At 41.9% G+C, this 13,650-nt stretch overlaps 1 long non-coding RNA gene across 1 annotated transcript; it reads right to left on the reverse strand.

Moving 5' to 3' along the window:
• Positions 1-3,126: 3,126 nt before the first annotated feature.
• Positions 3,127-11,654, reverse strand: LOC141418135 (uncharacterized). Its single transcript, XR_012442795.1, has 2 exons — positions 11,389-11,654; positions 3,127-6,699 (listed from the first exon to the last, which is right to left on the reverse strand). It is a non-coding gene; the product is annotated as an uncharacterized lncRNA (long non-coding RNA).
• Between the last annotated feature and the right edge of the window lie 1,996 nt (positions 11,655-13,650).

Here is a 13,650-nt window from a genome sequence, read left to right on the forward strand (position 1 = left end):
TTTGCCTGTGTGTGTGGAGTGAAAAACAGGAAGTAGCCTGTACCTCATCCTATATGAGGGAGAGAAAACTCCTTGTTTGCATACTCATTCAGCATTGAAGAGGCTCTAACTACAAAGCAACTAAACAAATGAACAGTAAAATGTTGATCAAAAGAGAAAGAACAGAGCAAAAGATGGCATTTCTGTGAAATGGAAAGTAATGCAACTCTGTGCTGGCCTGAGTTGGGACAAATGTGCAGCAATACTGTCAATAAAATTAAAGACTCCTATGAACCCATTTGGTGATTTTCTTATGGGGGGTCAGTACAACCAGCATAGAGAATAGAGTACAGATGAGTGTCAATTTGGTCAGTTGATAGTCGGTACACAGGGCTCATTACATTGATAAATTCTGCAACTCAGGTATAAAAGTACACCTTTATGTAGATACTTCTCTCCCACCTCCCCTCCCACCTTTTCTCACCTTCTCCCCCTTTGCTTCTTCCTCCTTCTGTAACCTCCCTCCTTCTCTCTCTACTGGACTTATTGAACTCTCTATATTATCACGTGACCCATGAGACTGATTTCTTGCAATATATGTACCTTCCTTGGGTTTGTAGCATATTGCATCCATTATGTTCAGTTATGGTGACTTTTTCTTAGTTTCTTTGGGACTTTTGTTTACGTATGTATTTATTTTTGGTTGCGCTTGGGTTTGAACTCATGGCCTCACATTTGCTAGGCAGGTGCTGTTAGTGCTTGAGCACTCTGCCAGCCCTCATCAGGGTTTTATCATGAAGAGATGTTGAATTTTATCAAAAGCTTTCTCTGCATCTATTGAGATGATCATGTGATTTTTGTCCTTGGTTCTATTATGTGCAGTATTACATTTATTAGTTTGTATATATGGAATCATGCTCGCATACCTTGATTCAAGTCAAAATGATTGTGGTGTATCACCTTTTTCCTTTACTTTTTAATTACGCTCTTGTAATCAATGGATTCTTTTTACTTTCAAAGAGACCCTATTTCTATTTTGTTAAAATTTTATTCTACTTTTAAAATATCATACGTGAATAATATAATAACTGTGATAATTTCATATATACATAGTGCACTTTGAATAAGTTCATCCCTCCGTGATATTTCCCTCTCCCTCCTCCCTGGTTTTTCAAACAGTGTTTGCAGGGATTCATCATGTCTCCATAAATCCGTGTGTGTGTGTGTGTCGTCCGTGTGTGTGCGTGTGTGTGTGTGTGTGTCATCCGTGTGTGTGCGTGTGTGTGTGTCGTCCGTGTGTGTGCGTGTGTGTCATCCGTGTGTGTGCGTGTGTGTGTGTCGTCCGTGTGTGTGTGTGTGTGTGTGTGTAGTAAAGCCTCTTCAGTCTTTAATTTCCTTTCCTTTCCTTCATGCTCCTCCTCCTGCTGAGTCCCCCAGACAGTACCCCACTTATATTCATGTCCCACTAATAGCATGTCATCATTTTAGGCATATATTTTCTTTTTCCATTCATCAATTGTACAGCACCTTGGCTGTTCCTTCAGTTTGGCCTCTGGAAGAGTGCTACAACAAACATGGGCATGCAACGATCTTGTAGCAATGATCTTGCACACAGATTCACCTCCCTTTGGCTATGTGCCCAATTGGTCTATGTCCTTTTACTTTGTTATTATCCAGTTTTCTATAATTGGGTAGTCCTGGCTTCATATACTTAGTTTGATACCATTTCTTTCTGTTCTTTTATGGAATAGTTTAGGGAACACAGTTATTCTTTAATAGCCAGATAGAAATCAGGATGAAATCTGCCCAGTCTTCCACTCTAGCTTAGGGGGAGACCACCGGTGCCTCATTTCACTAGTAATTAAACATTTGTTTGTATCCCCTTCATGCAATGTTGGCTAGTCATGTGACTAGAAATGCATCCATTGGATTTCTTAATTCTCCAGTTTCTTGAAATGTGTGTTCCCAAAATATCCTTGATGATTCTCAGAATTTCATTGGAACCTGCTATAATATCCCCATTTCACATGACATTTTATTAATTTTGTTGTCTTTTTTGGGAGGGGTTTACTTGGGCTCAGACATTTCAATCTTGTTTATCTTTGTAAAGAACTAATTCTGTTTGCTGGTTTCTTTTTATGGTGCTTTTAGTCTCCTTTTAATTTCTGCCTTGATCTTTATTTCTTTCCAACTACTTACTTGACATTTTTTGTTGTTTTTCTAGGACCTAGAGCTGCATCATCAGGCTATTTCTTTGATACTTCTCCAAATTATTAATGTAGGGACTTATGGCTTTAAATTTCCCTTTCAGAACTGTGTTTGCTGTATTCTACAGATGTTGGTAAGGTGTGTTTTCATTTCATTTGATTCTGACAATTTTCCTATCGCCCTATTTTCTTCAGTTACCTATTGATCATTCAAATGCATATTGATCAATGTATACATGACTGTGTAATTTCTCTTGCTATTGGTTTCAAATTCCATCCCATTAAAATCTGATGAGAATTAAGAAATTATTTCAGTATTTTGTTCTTCTTAAATCTTGCTTTATGGCCTGAAATATGCTGTGTTGGAGGCTGTGGGGAAGAATGGGTAATCTGTAGCTATGCAATGGAATATCTTGTAGATGTCTGTAAGTCCATTGACCCATGCAGCAGTCTAAACCTGAATTTTACTTTCAGATTTGTCTGTTTGTTTGATCAATCTACTGATGAGAGTATGGTATTACAGTCAAACATTATTATTTTATCTGCTACAATCTGTTCCTTGATGACCATTAGGGTTTATTTTAGAAAACTGAGTATATATTCTGGTATATATATATATATATATATATATATATATATATATATATATATATATATATATATATATATATATATATTTACAATTGTTATATCTTCCTGATGAAAATTTCCCTTCACAAATAGAAATTCCTTAATTTCTAATGGGAAGTCCTTGGCAGCAATCCACATTAGGGAAACTAACAGAACTACTGTCTGCCATTATACCAGCCCATTGAGGCATGGATGGTTGAGGGTTCCCCCACCACCAAAAAAACTGTCCATCACCTCACATACATGGATCCTAATTCTCTATGATGTGACAGAATACAGATAAAAGACCAACCAAGATTAAAGCTGAATATACAAAATAATGCCTTTATTAGTGCACAATCCTGAGCAATGTGAAGCAGAATTAAATGTAGTAACTTGATGGTACAAATATCAACTACAACTGTCATGTGAAACCAAAACCTCCCATGAAGATCCTAAGCCTTCCTTGCAAGCCTCCAGCTGAACCACCACTGAGTTCATTTGGCCATAAAGGAATCATCACACTGCAAGATCACTCAGCAAACAAAATAAATGTGACCCAATTATACATGCTACTCAAGGTTTTCTGCAGGGAAGGGAATACAAGACACCTGGTAACTTGTCTTATTATGTCAGGACAGTTTTTCCCAAAGTTTAGGGAGTGGAGGGAAATGGCTTCTCTAAGATAGGGTGGCAATGATTTCACTCTGGCCAAGTTCCTGTAGAGTCTACAATGTGCAGAGCAGCTCTTGTCATCCTCACCATGTATAAATCATGAGGAATTTCACCCACTGGTTATTTGCAAGTATGAAGTTCCAGTTCAGACACATGAATCCCTGAGGCTTTCCAGTATGAATATACTGAACAAAACCACATTCTGTTCAGGTCCAAGGCTGGTTCCAAGCAGTGACTTTGTGCTGCTAAATAAGGTTGGCTCTTGGTCTGCAAGCTTTCCCATATGGGGGCTGTGAGTAGTGTGGTACTTTTGATAAAGGAGATCCACATTGTGTGAAATATTTCCATCTTTTACTGCATTCATAAGGCCATTTTCAGGTATGAACACCTTCATGTGTACTGTGGAGAGTTCTTTGGGTAAATCACTTGCCACACCAACCAGAATCACAGGTTTTCTTCCATGTGAATTATCTGGTGAAGAATTATGCTTAATTTGGGTAGAAAGACATTCCCACATTCTTCACTCTCATAAGGCCTTCCTCTAGAGTGGATTTTCAGGTCAAAAATAGCTTGAAAATCTTAGTGAAGGTCATTACAATTCAACAACTTCCATGACACTAGACATTCAAATCTCTTCCCAACTGAGGTCCTGTTCACATCCCTCCTGCAGGATTTCTCTCAGTTTGGTATTTCTCATAGTTGGGAGTCACCTTATGTACAGTTGGAGCTACCAGGTGCAAAATGTCTTTATAAACAACAGCACACATGTCACTAAGTCTACTACATGCACTGATCTGTCATTGAAGTCTTTCAGTATTATGCCTGTTCCAGAGAAACATTGTGCATAGATACTTCCATATCCCCTACTCAATGCCCACATCTGATATCAGACAAATGATGGTGAAATGCATATAGACTATGGTGGGAGTGGGGCCAAGCCCCAACAAACAAAAGGTGCATAGGATTTTTTTTGTTCTGAGGCTGGGGGTTAAACCCAGGGAACTACACAGGGTAGACATGCATTTTACCACTGAACTACACCTTGACATGCATAAAACAGGATGTGGAAGCTGGATCAGTTTGCAAAGGGGTTGTTTAATAGAACTGGGCCTCTAAAGACAGTAGAATCTGTCAAAATTCAACAGACAGGATGTAAGGATGAGTTACACAGGGAGGAGAGGCAGGGCTTCCACCTCTGCAAAAAACCTTCAGTCACTGCCATTTCATGGTACATGGTATTATCCATGAGCAGCCATAAAATCTGCAAAAATCACCACAAAACCATATTCAGTAAAATCTTGCCAGTTGGTAACAAGTGAACTGTGTGGAAGACTGCTTGAGTCTGGATTGGAGAAAAACAACTCAAGCTGCTTTTCAACATACATGTGCACAACTAAAAATCATATTAGGGTTTTCATCAATGAGAGATTTCTGTGATGAAGATGACTGATTTTGTGCTCAAACATGTTCACACATTCTTCACTCATATGGCCTTTGTCCACTGTGGACTTTCTAGTGTAAATTAAGGGACCTTGTTTGAAGAATTTTCCTCCTTGTCCATACTCAATAAACCTGCGTCTGTGTGCACTCTCAGGTGTACCATAAGGGTACTTATTTCCACAAAGGATTTTCTACAATTATAAGGCCATTCTCCAGAGTGAACTCTCTGATATTTTGTAAGACCAGATCTTCCCTTAAAGGATTTTCCACATTCTCTACATTTATAAGGCCATTCTCCACTGTGGAACCTATGGTGTTCAGTAAGTTCTGTCATTGCTTAAAAGATATCTCACATTCTCTGCACTCATAAGGCCTTTCTCCAGTATGGGTTTTCCAGTATTCAGGTATACCACTTATGTACTTAAAAGACTTTCCATTCTGTACATTTATAAGGCTTTTCTGAAGACTGAACTTTCTTATATCTTGTAAGAGCAAATCTTCCTAAAAGGATTTTCCACATTCTGTACATACATAATGCCTTTCTCCAGAGTCAATTGTCTGATGTGTTATAAGACCAGATCTTCCCTTAAAGATTTTCCACATTCTCTATATTTATAAAGCTATTCTCCACTGTGGACTCTCTGGTGTTCAGTAAGTTCAAATCTTCACATAAAGGATTTCTCACATACTTTACATTCATAAGGCCTTTCTCCAGTGTGGGTTTTCCAGTGTTCAGTTATATCACTTATGTACTTAAAAGATTTCCCACATATCTACACTCATAAGGCCTTTCTCCAGTGTGGACTCTCTTCTGTACAACAAGGACATGTCTTTCCTTAAAGGATTTCTCACATTCTTTACACTCGTAAGGACTTTCTTCAGTGTGAACTCTCTGGTGTTCCTTAAGGGCCTTTCTTCCTCAAAGAATTTCCTACATTCTCTACACTCATAAAGTCTTTCTCCAGTGTGAACTTTCTGGGTTCTTTAAGTACATGTGGTGGCATAAAAAATTTTCCACGGTCTCTATACTCATAAAGCCTTTCTCCAGTGTGAACTCCCTGTGGACAGTAAGATTCTTTCTTTCCTTAAAGGATTTCCTACATTTTCTACATGCATAAGACCTTTCTCCTGTGTGAACTCTCTGATGTACAGTAAGAGCAGAACTATTCTTAAAGGATTTCCCACATTCTCTACACTCATAAGGCCTTTCTTGGCTGTGGAAGACCAAGTGAGTAGCCATCATGGAAGTTTATCTCATGGTTCCTATTCTAATAAAGCTTTTTTCCATTGTGGATTCTTGGGTTATAAAAAGCCACATTTTTATGGCTAGAAGTTTTGCTCCTGTTAACCAACATGAAAAAACTTTTTCCATGGTTAAATGTCTCCTCTGACTCACAGTGTTTGGCCTCTCAACATTAGGAATGACCTGGGGCTTTAGAAGGTCAAAAAGAGCTGGGAAATCCTTCCAACAGTCATTACAATTGAACCATTTCCCTGAAACAAAAAATAACACAGCTCTTCTCAAATGAAGTCCTGTCCATGTCCCACTTCAAGGGATTCACTGCAGTGTGAGACTTCTGGGCTAGGCTTGCACATTCTCTAATCATGTACAGCTTCTGCACAAGTGGAGCAGCCATGTGTAAAATGTCTTTCAAGACAAAGGCACAGATGTCACAGGGGTGAATCTTCTGGGTGGATGGACCTGCATTTGGAGTCCTCAAGTGTGACACCTCTTCCAGGTAAACAGTGTGTATCGATGCCTCCTTATCATCTACTCCATGTGCAAAACCTAAAAGCAGAGAAAGCACAATGAAATGCATGCAGACACTGGTGGGAGCAAGGCTAAGCCATAATATTTGAAGGGTTGTAGGATTTTTACTTATTATGGATGTGCTGGGATAAGCGCAGAGCTTGCATGTGGCAGAAATGCACTGTATCATGCATGTGCACATGCTGCAACATGGGAATGTTTTCAGAATGTGGAAGCAGGGCTCAATCTGCAGAAGGGTTTGATTCATACTGGCTTTTAAACACAGTAGAATTTTGCAAAAATCACAGATAGAAGGTGACACGGAGGCCTGGGACAAGTGGAAAAATGCCTTCAGGCATTGACACTCCATGAAATACAGCAAAAATGCCCCAAATACTACACAGTCTTTTTTATCTTTTGCTAGTACTAGGGCTTGAATTCAGGGGCTACACCTTGAGCCACTCCACTGACCCTATTTGTGTTTGGTTTTTTCAGTACATGGTCTTGTAAACTATTAGCATGGGCTGGCTATGAACCGTGTGTGGTCCTCCTGATCTCTGCCTCCTGAGTAGCTAGGATCACAGGCATAAGCCACCATTGCTCAGCGTTCTACACAATCTTATTCAATAAAATCCCATCTACTGATGACAGGTGCATACTGTATAAAAGACTGTCTGAATAACCACTTTTGTAAATATCAATATGCTCCAAGTACAAGAATTGGATAATAAAAATTTTTTTAATTGACATGATATTAAATGGAAATGAAACAATGAGAACTGTTGAAATGGCTCTACAAAAAGGGGAAGAATTGAAAAATGAGAAAGATGGAGATGGTGGAGAATCTAACAAGGATATACTGTAACCACTTTTGTAAATGTCAAAATACACCCCAGTATAACTATAATATGCTATTTTTTAAAAAGACCTATATTTAGAAAAAGAAAAGACAGCCTGAGACACATTGTGCAAAAAGCTTGAACTACATATGGGCAATTTTGAAGGATATGGTCCAATGGCACACCTATTCAAATTTACAGAATGAAGTGTTGCAGGAAACTAGAAGGTAAATTAAATCAATTTAAGATCTTTAAATTAAAGTATTCTAAGTTTCTTCCCTGACACCAGAAAGGCCTAATCAATTAAGAGATCCAGGATCCACCCACATTTTCCAATTATTCAGCACCCACACTGCTCAACACACCAGTAAATACTACCTGGACCTTTGCAGGACCCTAATCTTTCTATTAACTCATTCACACACCACAGTCTGTTTGTTGTCTTTGCTTTAGTCACAGGGAACCTTTAAGACCTGGGTAGGGTCACATCACTTACATTCTCTGCCCCAGTCTCCCATTACTCCCACCATCTTCACAAGAAAATCTTAACTTTCTACAGAGCCATTCCAGCCCCATGTGCTACTCTTACATTCACAGTTCCCATGAAAAAAAATACCCTATGGTCAACAGAAACAGTTCAGCCTCACCTCCCAGCATTTGCATTTTGACACCTATGCCTGGGATGACCTTTACAGCACATTCCACTAGTTGCAAGTAATTCAAGCCACTGTGCCTCATGCAGTATGCCAGGAATTACAACCTTGTATGCAGGGTTTTTCAGAGTCCCTAGGCTCAAGGGCCAAAAGAGTGGCAGAGAAGTCCCAAACAGAATCCAGAGATAGTATGGGAGATCAGGGGTAGTGAGGGACTAGAACATCCTCCACTCGATGCCAGTCACATATTTAGGGGCACAAGCTCTTTTGTAGACAAGGAAGTCTGTGTTGAATGACAGGCAAATGAACAAAAAGGCCTCCAGAGAGTCAGTCAACCCCAGAGCCAGGAGGCCTGGATCATGGAATTATTTGAGCCTCAGTCCTCAGTGCTGACTCTTGTCTGCTCTGAGACACTGCACAGGAATCAACTTCCTTGAGCTAGAATGTCATATTCTGCTTTCCTGAATCTTTTAACCGGGAGCAGTGTTTGGAAAACTTTCTGGACCTGGTACTGCTTTTGTTGACAATACACCACAGTTCCTGGTACCCTGAAAATAAGGGTAAAATGGCTCAAGAACAACCATGTTGTGAACTTCCTCAACAGAAATTTATGCACAGTGGTCCATGGAACAATCTCCAGCACCTCAAAAAACTTGCACCTAAATTGATGTCCTTACACATGAGGTCCTCCCCATATGGAACACAGGGACCTAAAATTTGGTAACACTGGAAAGTACCTTACCAGGCCATTATATTCAGGTGCAGTCCTTGACTATGTGGCACAATCCCAAACCACTTCTGACAGCCAGGGCACTCTACCATGCTGTATTATAAAGACAGCCCCTCCTGTGGCACCTGTCCTCACACCACTTCCTGGTGGACAACTTAGCTCCAAAAATCTGCTTACCAGAATGACCCCTAACTGCTAAAATACCTGACAGGAGAGGGATACAGGAAGTCCCACTTACAACTACCCATCCAATCGTGAAAATGACCCTGCTCAGAAAGCTCATTGGTGCAATTACTTCACCAGGCACCCACAGAATTCTGGGTACCATAACTCTGGCCTGCAGTTTCTGTGTCTGAGCATAAGTGGACAAGAATCAAGAATCTGTGGAAATCATATTGGGAACCTAAATAAGGGTGGAACTTTTTTTTCTTAAAGGGGCCACAAGCAGATTTCTGGAATGTTTTGTCTATAGCTGACCACCCAAAAGTGAGAGATGAATCATTAATGCTAATAAAGATCAGATTCTCTGGGAAGCTGAAGATACCATTTCACGTGGTTATAAATGCTACTGATCCAAAAGCAGACACAATGCATGGATCATCATGACAGTGTGAAGGCAAATGTACACTATCTTCATGTGCTGTTGACTGAAGACCTGAAGTAACACTGGGGCACTTCATAGTGTTGATAAGAACAGGAGGGGTGACCCAAGGCCATGTGGAGATCAACTGATCCCAAGGATGTCGCATTTGGCTTCAATAGGCCTACAGGGACCAAATCATACAGGCAGCTCCACTCTCCAACTGAGGCTTCTCCACTTGCAAACAAGGTTATCATGAAGACTGTATAGAGTTAGAAAAGTTCAGGTCTCCTCATGAGTAACTGCTATTTCACATTCATGGATCAGTGGAAAGTCAAGTGATCAATACTCTGTCTTTAGAAAGGCCAAGAGCCTATAGTGAGTGGGAAGTTTAATCTACATTCACCTTCTCTCCCAGGACTCCAAGTTCACTGTCTCACTCATCCATAACCTGCTATCCCTCATTCTAACCTCTCTATTGCACAGGGGATAAGAGACTCCAGTGCCAAAGATGCTTGCTCTCAGCTAATGGTAGCACTGATCTCTGTGTTGTTCCACACCAGCAAGGAGATGAACAGACATCATCTAAACTCAGAGCCCGGAATGCAAACTCAGAGTCTCACAAAGTTACTCCTAGGGAACCCAGACCACACTTGCAATAGGGTCCAATGTTACCTCACCATTTATTCATATATTCAATACCGGACCTTAGGGACATCATTCCACAAGACTCCTCCACATTTCTGTAAGTCCTTGTATCACTCCCTCATAAAACCACGCATCCCAAGGCACTTCCACCCACTGCCCACTTCCTAGGAATATCCTTGATCTTCCGACGTGTATTTCCATACCAGACATCCAGAATACAAAGAAAATGGAAATTCGATCTAAACTGATCCCAGTGCACTGTCAGTCCCCACTACCACAAGCACCCTCCCATCCTGGTCTGGATGCCTTGCTGTCTGACTCTGTTCTTGTTTTAACCTCTAGCCTCCAAAACCAGCTATGGATCTGAAACATCATTGGCCCTATTCCACCTAGGGCGCCATTCATGTCTGCTCTCCAGCACAGACTTTGTCCCTCTGATAATTCTCATTCTCGGATTAGCCTTTGTGGTCTTCCTCCTCAGGCCCATTCACCAAAGCTTATGACCAACCTTCCCTAAACAAATGCATCCACCTCTTGAGACACCCCAGATACTCCAAGGCTCAACACAAAATTGGTGAGTCTGAGGTGCAGCGAAAAAGCAAAGATGTTGGCTTCAGCATCACGTTGCTTAGTTACACCCAGACATCAGCATGCACACATATGCATCACCCATGGCACCATGACCACCACCCTACTAGATTGTCCTGTCCCCACACGCTTCAGTGTTCACATCTGCACACCATGTTTACGGTGCCCATCACCCACACCCAGGGGTCCCAGCTTGACCCTCAGTTCACCTCCCTTTCCTGAACATTATGTGGCTCTGCCGAGTTTGGATTATGAGTTTAGATTATGAGGCGCTGAGTTTAGATGATGTCTGTCTGTCCGTCTCGTACTGTAGAACAACACGGGGATCAGTGCTGCCATCATTGGGAGCGGCATTAGGGGTGGAGGAGCCTCCCCAACCGCATTTAGCAGTTTAAGAAATCTGGACACCGCGGGCTGGAGGCTTGGCTCAAATAGTAGCGTCCCTACCTTGAAAGGAGAAGCCTTGAGTTCAAACCCCAAGAACCTAAAATAAATAAATAAATAAATGGGTTGGGCGGGTATAGGTAAGCGATCGAGCATTTGAGTGCAGAGAGGGCCGCACCACCTCACCATGTGACCTGAACACAAAGACTGACGTATAGTGGCTCAATCAGTAGCCAAAACAGTGACTTATCACTCGCGGGGGAGAGGGGGTGCGAGGGAGGTTTGACTGATACAGGAGGCATTTACCTGACCCAGGTTCTTCCCCGCAGAGGCCGCCATGCTGTTCAGAGGCTACGGGAGTAACAGGGCAAGGCCGTCACTACAAATGCTCCTCGGAGAAGCCGCGGTGCACTGTGGACAACCCAGTCCCTCCACGTCCTTTCTAATCGTATATTCTTGATCCTGATTCCAAGTTCTTCCAGTTAGAAAAGTGGCACAGCGCCAAGATCAGACATAAACGCACCAAAGAATGAGGCCGGAAATCCTACCCCGTTCGGAATTCCCAGACCAGCTAAAGGTTGTGTTCTAAATGTTCATTGGCTAAACTTCATTCCATTCTGTACAGAGCATTCTGGGTAACGTAGTTCTAATACCTCCACCACAGGGCACAGGGGCCAAGTAGGCCTGCAACCCCTGGAACAAAAGACAACAGGCCCCTGATGAATTACTGGGAAATGGCATCCTCAGCTTTCTCCCAGAGCTTTATGTCAACCTTAACTTGACTGAAACCTGTTCTTTTCTAAGTTCCTCCTAACTTGGTCGCTAGTGTTGGGTCTGGAGATCTAAGACAGATAAATGAGTATCCCATCCCCCATTGACAGCAATATCATTCCTGCATCCTGAGGAGCTGGAGGCCTGCATTCCTACATCCTAAAGGACAGATACAGAGTCTGATAGATCTGCCACAGGGCTGATGAGCAAAATGCTCTCAAGATTGTTCCCTTCCCCCAATAAAGGTGCAAACCAAACCAGCTCACCTAAGAAAGCCCTTGAAATGCATGGCCAATGAGAACACCCCCGCCCAATGCCAAACCCAGAGTTAAAACATCCATAAAAGCCCCAGCCTTCACCTGAGCAGTGAGTTACCAGCTTCCAGGCTCCACTGCACTTCTCTAGCTGTATCCTTTCTGTTAGGAAAAACGCTGCTCACAAAGAAAGCTCACAAGAAAAGTCTCATTAAACTTTGCTCTATGCAAAGTTTAATGGCAGGCCCAAACTGCCAGGCTGCCTGGGGAAAAGATGGCACAGTCCAGAGTCTGGAGGAGGAATGGCTTTTATAGAAGGGGGAGGGTAAGGAAGTTAGCGCATGGGGGTGCCTGATGGAGGTGGAGCTTGGGTGGAGTTTATCTGGGAGCACGGGAAACCTCGTTAAAGGGAGGGGCTGTTTACTGCGAATGGCTCCATTTTCTGAGAGATGCCACTGATTTATAAAATGGTGGCATTATTGTTCTATCATTCCCCCATTTTTTGTTTAATAATGATGAGGGTAGGGGCTGAGGATCAGGAATTGGGACAAAGCATCAGTCTCTTTAGCTGCTTCCTGCTGGCAGGGGGCCTTGTATGGGGCAGGATCCTCAGGCTCCTGTGTCCTAGTGGGGGCCCTCATAGCAGTCCTCTGGACGGTTTTGGACAGGTTGATATTTCTGGAGATACAACTGGTTAGACTTTTGATTAGCAATTGCAGACATGTAGTATGATACAAGGGAGGAAGCCTAAGAATAGGAGAGCAAGAACACAGGCATTAGGATGGGCATTGGCCAGGAGAACCACTGTGAAATGTTATTCTCTAGGCAATTTCAAGAGTCCTCCAGTTCCCTTCTCCATTTTTCTAATTGTTTCTTGAGAGGTGCTGCCATTGGGGGAACCCATTGAGCTTGACAGCAGTGGGTGTCATGAGAATGACCAGATGAGGGCTGGTCCACCAAAGTCCCAATGGAGAGGGTAGAAGATCCTTTTTAGAGAATAAGATGCCCTGGTTTAACAGAAATTGTTATAGGGTGGGGCAGGATCTGGTCTGCATGCTCTCTGAGAAGTTCTCTGAGAAGGCAGATAGTCATCCAGGGGAGCAGAGTCTGTTGGAGGCAAGTTTTCTAAGAGTAATGGATGGTTATGCATTATTTAAGACCCAAATAGGAATATTAGGAGGAGCATAAAAAGGTTTCTTCTCAAGGACTGCATACCTAGGGATCTAAATTCTGCAAAATCCTATAACTGCCAGGAAAGCTATAAGCTGTCTTATGATATGGGGGTTGGGAAACGGAAGACTGAATTTATGACTCAGGGAGTGACTCTTCCCTTTAAGGCCACACCTAGGTAGGTGACCTGTGGGAGGCAGGGGCTGTCAGGATTTAAATGTAACACTCTTGGATAAAAGAGAGCTTTAGCTCATTATTTTATATAAGTTGACACTTTTAACTTTTTAAATGTTTGTACCATATTTAGATAAAGTATAACATAACACTTTTACAAGGTGGTCATTTAAGACACATAAGCAAATACGTAAATGAA

Source organism: Castor canadensis, chromosome 16 (assembly GCF_047511655.1).
Source record: "Castor canadensis chromosome 16, mCasCan1.hap1v2, whole genome shotgun sequence".
In the NCBI taxonomy this organism is placed as follows: domain Eukaryota; kingdom Metazoa; phylum Chordata; class Mammalia; order Rodentia; family Castoridae; genus Castor; species Castor canadensis.